Here is an 8,030-nt window from a genome sequence, read left to right as displayed (position 1 = left end):
ATTTATTAATTTATCGAGTTTACTTATAATTTTGAAAACACTCATTTAAGCAACTAAAGTTTTATTTTATTTTATAAAAATATGAATTATTCTATTAATAAAAGGAGGCTAAAAATTTAAAGGATGTAAACCAATCAATATTAATTTGATTTGCAAGTATAATTTAATTCTATTAATGTTTTCGATGTACTTACATAATTGATATCGTTTTTCTATTAACAAGAGCTCAAAAGGATTTAGAAATAGTAAATGATAGATGTCTACTCCCATTCTGTTAAATGTATACAATGAATCAAGTTAATAATATTATGTATATAAATGACAATTGCAATAAATTTTCTGTTCTACTGTTTATTGTATTGTTATTTCTCTTTCATAAATATCATATTTTTATTATTTTTTGTTTTCTAAAAATCTAATAACTATTAACTAAGTAATATACAAGGAAAGTGAAGGAAAGTTTCGATTGAAAGGAGTATTAAGTAATTTTAGCAACAAACACTTGGCAGCATAACAGAGAGCGGTATAGCGAGTGGGATGGAAGATTCCTAGCATAAATGGACACACAAACTTATTTCTGTCTTCCAACAAAAAAAATTTCCAACAAAAAGATTAAAATAAAATAAAGTCAATGAATGAGAAGAATTAAATAATGCTGGATTTCCTGCCTACTCCTAAAGCTAGATTTGTTAATTGAGAATGGTAAAGCAATAATAAGAAGGGAAAAAATCACTGATAGACGAAACAACTTAATGCATTTGTGTTCTTTATTCAATTTGTAAACATAAACCCAACTTAGAAAATTCATTTAGAAAATGCATACAAGAAATACATTCTGAAAAGCTAGCTTCCAAGAGGACTAGGGTTTACGGAAGCAAAAGCGAGGAGCTCTAGATTTTCATCGAATATAGCCATGTCTTCTTCTGGAAGCTCGACCCGTGTTTCAATTCCATCACCGCGTTGTGTATCCATTAGAATTGCAAAATTTCCAATAGGTAAACATCTTTTCCGGCGGCTCCCAGTGGATATCCATAGAGGCTGACCCCATCTTGTTAACGGTGGCAACTGCATGCTTGCTCACAGGAAATTCCAGCTCTTGATTAGAATCTTGATCAAATTGAGCACAAGCATCAAACACCATATTCCCAAATGAATGCGAGGGTAAAGGGGGTGAACATTTGGACCTCAGACTCACTGGGAAGACCAACAAGGGTTTTTTCTGAGAACCATGTCTTGCTTTTGAAGCTACCATGGCGGATTTTCATAGAAGTCCTGTAACAGCCTTGACCGAACTTGGTTTTCAGGAAGATGAAGTAGGTTCTTTGGCTTTTAAGTGCATACAAGGCTGAGCTATCAAAAACAAATCTCTTCATCGCATAATTAACACACGTGTTCATCTGAGAATTGGGTACCAAAAAGGATGCTTCTTCAAAGAAATTGGGAATAGGAGGAAACTTTCTTTGTAAATAGATTTTTTATTTGGAACGCTTTTTGTGTTTGAAACTTGGTTTGAAACTCTTATTGTGTTATAAACTTCAAAGGCTGATTCACTTTCTGTGAATTTTTTCGAATTTCCAAACATTGCTGAAAAACCAAGACTGGTTCTGTCCTGTTTTCTTGAAACTGCAACTTTGAGATGAAATTTGAATGCTTTCTGGTTGAAATCTTGGAAAATTGTCTTCTGGAAAGTTTTAGTACTTTTAATCTAGTTTCCAATGGTGTAAAGCTTTTCATTTTTGGACATACCAAACTCAAGATCTAATTTTCAAAGTTTTGTCGCGTAAAGCTGAAAATTTTCGATTTCGTAGGGAATGAACTTTTAAGAACTTTTCACTTCCTTTTGATATTGATAGTCCGTTTTTGATATTGATAGTCCGTTTTAAACCCGATTTCATGGAGGATACAAGTTTCCCTTATGACTTTAAATCCTCACTTTTAAATCTGAATTTTCGATGGATTAAAGCTCTTCTAAGATATTGTCTTAAATTTTAAGCAAGTGTGCTTTCTTCCTTGAATGATGAGTGGTTGTGAGTATATGTGAGTGATGGTTGATCACTATTTCTTCAGGCGCTCAAGAGGATTTTGAAGGGAATTTCGGAGCGGACAACTAAAGATTTTATTTACTCACTTGTTTTGAATTGGCGACTGTCAAGTGCATGAATTATTGCTAAATACGTGAATTGTTCCTTATGTCGCGCCCCATTTTTTGCGATGGAAAAATAAATATAAAAGAAATTTATAAAAGATGTGATTTTACTTAAAAATAAGTGAAAAAAGGACCGAAGATGGGACTTAGAAAATGCGACAATTTGGGTTCAAAAATTTGGTCTAAAAAGGGCTTTTAAGAAAAAGAGGAGTCGCCACTTGGTATTGAGTTTGGGTGTACCAAGTCACCCCAAAAATATATATTTGACAAAAATAAAATAAATCAAAACTCTTTTTAATAACTCCAAGTCTTTGAAAACAAGAGAAAATTGGTTCAGGAATCACGGTTGAAGAAAGGAAAGGCAAAGGTTCAATTGACTCAAACCTAAGGCACCCTTTCAACCTAATCTAAGCTAGTTGCGAGGTTTAGTCAAAATTTTCCTAATCTAACCCTTAATTTTATCACGTTTTAATGTTTCCTACATGAATGCAAATCTAAATTTAAAAAAATATCGAAAGGGACAAAATGTTCATTCAAGGGTTTAATTGAACCAATTGCATTAATTGCGATTTGCGAATGCCAAAATGATTCCTTGAAAATGTCACGAGTATGCAAATGATGAAATTAAAAGTAAAGAAAGGAAATTAAATTATATATATAGATATAAATGATCAAAGAAAAAGGGAATGCAACATAAAGGGTACGGGAAGCAAGAACTCGTGACATAATTTTCTTATACAAGGATTAATGGGATATTTAAACAAAAAGTTATAATCACCCATTTCCCATGTTTAAAAAATAATTATCCTAATATGAACAAGCAAATGAACCTACTTATCATACAATTTCTTAAATGAAATGCAATTCTAAGTGATATGATTAACACATATAGAGGATAGGGGATAATATAATAGGAAATATCATGCAAATGAGAAAAGATCCTAAAAGTGAAAATATGCATGAAAATGTAATGAATTTCACACAAAAATGAGTCTAACGCCCGAAAGATCTAAAGGTCTAGCGTTGGACTAGCCCATTTCTAAAAATCCTTACTAGCGTTGGACTATCAAGTAAGCGGAGGGAGAAACCACAACTAGTGTTGGACTAGTGTGGTGACGTCATGCATTAACAATTCATAGTAAAACAAATAAGGTATAAATTAAAACAAATAAACATGTAAGAGCACGTAGCACATAACACATAAGCATAATATCTAAATGCAAAAATTCTAAAGAAAGCGGGTAAACATATAGCACGTAAGCCACATAAACACACAACCTATCTATTATATCGGGGAGCCCAACTACAATTTAAAAGGAGAAAATATAATGAAACAAATATAATTATCCTATCCATTACATTTTTTGAGGTATTTAAATGCCTCTCAAATAATTATAAAAAAATTAACTAAGCACATATAAGGAAATTTGGATGAACATTTAAATCAAACAAATAAAGCATATAAAAAATATATAAACACATAGGAGCACATAATTGACATTGAAATAATCATAATAGGGGTACCTCCCTCTTGAAATGGTGATTAAATGGAGTCGAATTGTCCTATTTATACTCAAAATGAATAAAAGAATCATGGCACCAATTTAATTGAAAAATAATAATAACAAAAATACTAAATTCAGACTATTATGTCAAACGTAAAGAAATTTAAGAACATCTAAAAATTACAAGTTAAGTATATTCAAAAGTAGCATAATTAGCTATTAAAGAAAAGAAACAATCATAATAAAGAGAGTTAAAATTCACCAAGGATTGAATTGCAAAAATTGAAAACTTTTGGGGGACAGAAATTATATTTTTTCAAAGTTTAGGGGTCAAAATTAAATGAAAGATAAAATTCAGGAACCAAAATGCAATTAATTTAAGGACCTAAGTGAAAGAAATTTAAAATATTATGGGCCATAGTAAAATTACTCCAAAAATCAGGGGCCAAAGTGCAAATCGTAACCAGATCTTCTTAAGAAAACAGGCAACTGGCCATTCTCTATTTTTTCCGGGCCAAAGGCCATTCGGCCCAAATGAAAGTTCAAGCTAAAACACCCAGACCAGCCCGTTTTGTTATAACTCAAGCCGGACCAAAAAAATACATGGGCTCCAACCTCCTAGCCCAACCGAAACCCAAAAGAAATAAACACAGATCCATTCCCAAAATCCAACCAAAAATATAACTCTTGGCCCATCAGAGAAATAAACATTAGCCCAATTTTTTTTTCTTTTTCCTTCCTTATTTTCTTTCTTCTTCTTTCTTCCCGCCGTTTCCTTCTTTCTGCTTCTGCTTTCTCCTTCTTCTCCACCGAGGAGCTGAAGCTCCCTTCTGGCTGGCGGCTATGGCGGTCGCCGGCAACCTCCCCGATCGTTAAAATTTCTCAAAATACACCTCCCCACTCCATTTTTCGCGTAGATTCCATTTCCGGATTTAGTTTTAACAAAAAATGATCCGAAAGTGGTCAAAATGCCAAGAAATCAGTTCAATTTTTATTTTTTTAATACCCTCAAATCTTCTCCAAAAATCATAAAAATTATGCCAAAACCCTCCTTGTAACTTCTACAATACAACTATAATCTTAGTTTGACAAGTAAACAACAACAAAAGGATGCATTAAATCAAAACAGCCCAAAAAATGAAGAAAATTATTCTAATGCTTTTAAGGTTCAAAAACTCCAAAATTTTGGATAACCAAGCATTTTCGGATCTACACTATTAGATGGTCATCTATTTTAGCAAAACATACACACCAAATTCACTCCTTTAATTCGTTTTTTATTTTGGCATTTTATCAAATATTTAGCATGCATACAGAAATATTACTTCTCTTTCTTCAACCTTGCTCAAGCCATTTCCCAAAATTTGAACAACACAACAACAACAATAAAAGACAGCAAAAGCTACAAAATTAAACGATAAAATGTGGGGTTGACATGGTTAATAAAGCTGGAAAACTACCTCCACTCCAGCAAGAGCTTCTTCCGTCAAAATTTTGAAGGAATTTCAGCACCTCACACTCCAATTGCTGGTTGTCTTCATTTCCTTTCTTCACCTTTCTTTGCTCCGAGGACAGGTGCATGTGAGATTGAGAGAACCAGAGATGGAGCCGAGAAAAGATTGAGGGAGATTTTTCTTCTTCTCTGTTTTTTTTTTTTTTTTTTTTTTGGTTCTTTTGAGGGAGAGAGCCGAGAGGGATGGAGATTTCCTTTTTCCTTTGTGGCTTCTCTGTTGTGTCCTGTGTGAGAGTGCCGAGAGAGGGAGTGTTTTTTTGTTTCTTTTTGGGTCTTGTCTTGTCTGCTGTCTGAGGGAGAGAGCCGAGAGATGTGTTTTTTGAGCCAAAAGTAGAGTTTGAGTGTTAGGTTCACCAAAATGATTTTCTCCATCTCATGAAAAGAAAGGTGCATGGAGATTTTGAGTGTTTTTTTACCTGTTTTTTAAAAATTATTTTTCACATTCCAAATGTTACAATAAATATGTATTTCAAAAACAACTTAAAAAACACCATATCCAAACAATATATCAAAAATAACTCCAAATATATTTCAATTATGTATATTTAATTTGTATATTTTAATAAGCATATTTCAATTTGTATATTTTAATTATGTATTTTAATATGTATATTTCAATTATATTTTAATATATTTTAATTATATATTTTAATATGTATATTTCAATTATGTATAATATTATATATATTATATCAATTGAAATAAATATTATATATTTATATAAATACATTTATTTATATATAAATTTATAAATATATTTATGCAATTTTGTTTTATAATATATATTAATATATATATTTCAATTATGTATATTATATATAAATTATATTAATATTAATGCATATTATATATATTATACATTTCTAATATTATATATTTATACATACATATTATAAATATTTTATTTTATTTAAAATATATTTTTATATATTTATAATATATTTACATAAATATTATATGTTATATAAATTATATATAATATATAATATATTATACATTTATACATAATATATAAATATTAATGCATATTTATAATATACATTTATATTATGTATTATATATAATATAATACATTTATGCATTTATATTAACATACATAATATTAATTTTACATTTATACATAATATTAATACATGTATACATTTATATTAATTATATTAATACATTTCTATATAATATTAATACATATTTATAATATATTAATTTATACATTTATATAATATTCATTTATAATTTATACATTTTTAATAATATACACTTATACATTTAAATATACATTTATATTATGTATTATATATAATATAATATATTTATACATTTATATTAATATAGATAATATTAATTTTACATTTATACATAATATTAATACATATATACATTTATATTAATTATATAAATACATTTCTACATAATATTAATATATATTTATAATATATTAATTTATACATTTATAATATTCATTTATTATTTATACATTTATAATGATATACACTTATACATTTATAAATATATTTATATTATGTATTATATATAATATAATACATTTATATATTTTTATATGAATATATAAATATATTTATTTATAAATATCTATAAATGTATTATAAATGCATAAATGTATATTTATATAAAAATATAAAATTTATAATTTATACATTTATATAATATTCATTTATAATAATATACATTTATACATTTGTAAATATAAATGTATTATAAATGAATAAATGTATATTTATATAAAAATTATAAGATTCTAAAAATACTCAAAAATATGTTTCAAAAATACCTCTAAAAATAATCCAAAAAAATCTACAGTAAAATTTTTTCATATAGTTTTTGAAAAATAACCACAAAAATAACTAATCTAAACGGACTTATTTTTCAGATTCGAAATGCTACAGTGATGTTTTTGAAAAACAACCCCAAAAACAGCTAATCCAAACGGAGCCGTGTTTTTTGAGCCAAAACTGGAGTTTGAGTGTTAGGTTCACCAAAATGATTTTCTCCATCTCATGAAAAGAAAGGTGCATGGAGATTTTCAGTGCAAAAATGGATCAATAGTGCATTTGGTGAAAGAGCAATAATTAGGAGAAGATTTTTTATTTTCTTGATTTTCTCTCTTTTTTTGTTTTTTTTTTAAACAAACCTGCAAAAAATGAGAAAAATACACATTAAAATGTAAGAAAGTAAATAACTCATCAAATAGAAAAAATTCTCTAAAATATTAAAAAATGACAAAAATTTGGTGTCTACAGCTTGCCCCTCTTTGTCTAGGGTTTCAAAGAAACTCAAGACAAAAACATAAACACCAAATTGCTTACCTGTCTCTTCTAGCTGTACCTGAGCTAAAATAAACAAGCCAACACTTGACTGAAATTATTGGACAAAATGATGCAATGAAATTACAAAAACGTGACCGAACTCATGTAGAGTTACCTACGTATCCCGCCATGGGAATCAGGTCAAACGTAGTTTAAATTAAGTGAATCAGAATGAAACAAGTGCATTGACCATCTGTGATCTTTGCAAATCAAAGAAGTCTGAGCTCTCAGTACTTCTAAACATGAAATGCAAAATGAATGATAAAGTACAATTATTGAATTTGATTGTCAAGAAATAATAGATTTGTGGGATAACACCCGAGTCCAATAAAATAAAACGGTCAGTGGGATAACACCCGAGTCTGCCGAAACTGGTGGGATAAAATCCAAGCCCAACAAAATAAAAACGGTCAATGGAATAAAACCCGAGCCTGCCGATCCCAACATGATATACAAAAGACACGTTAGTGGGTTGAACCCGATGCTAACGGATGTGAAAAAAAATAACACACGTTAGTGAGTCATACTCGATGCTAACGGTG

The 8,030-nt window shown here is 29.0% G+C and overlaps 1 long non-coding RNA gene across 1 annotated transcript; it reads right to left on the bottom strand.

Annotated features, from left to right (window-relative positions):
* Positions 1 to 738: 738 nt before the first annotated feature.
* On the bottom strand, positions 739 to 5,506 carry LOC140008918 (uncharacterized). The gene is made up of 2 exons (XR_011816226.1): positions 5,112 to 5,506; positions 739 to 1,065 (listed from the first exon to the last, which is right to left on the bottom strand). It is a non-coding gene; the product is annotated as an uncharacterized lncRNA (long non-coding RNA).
* Positions 5,507 to 8,030: the final 2,524 nt, after the last annotated feature.

Source organism: Coffea arabica, chromosome 6c (genome assembly GCF_036785885.1).
Source record: "Coffea arabica cultivar ET-39 chromosome 6c, Coffea Arabica ET-39 HiFi, whole genome shotgun sequence".
NCBI lineage: Eukaryota > Viridiplantae > Streptophyta > Magnoliopsida > Gentianales > Rubiaceae > Coffea > Coffea arabica.
The sequence above is the reverse complement of the archived record's forward strand: the minus strand, read 5'-3'. Positions and strand labels throughout refer to the sequence as shown.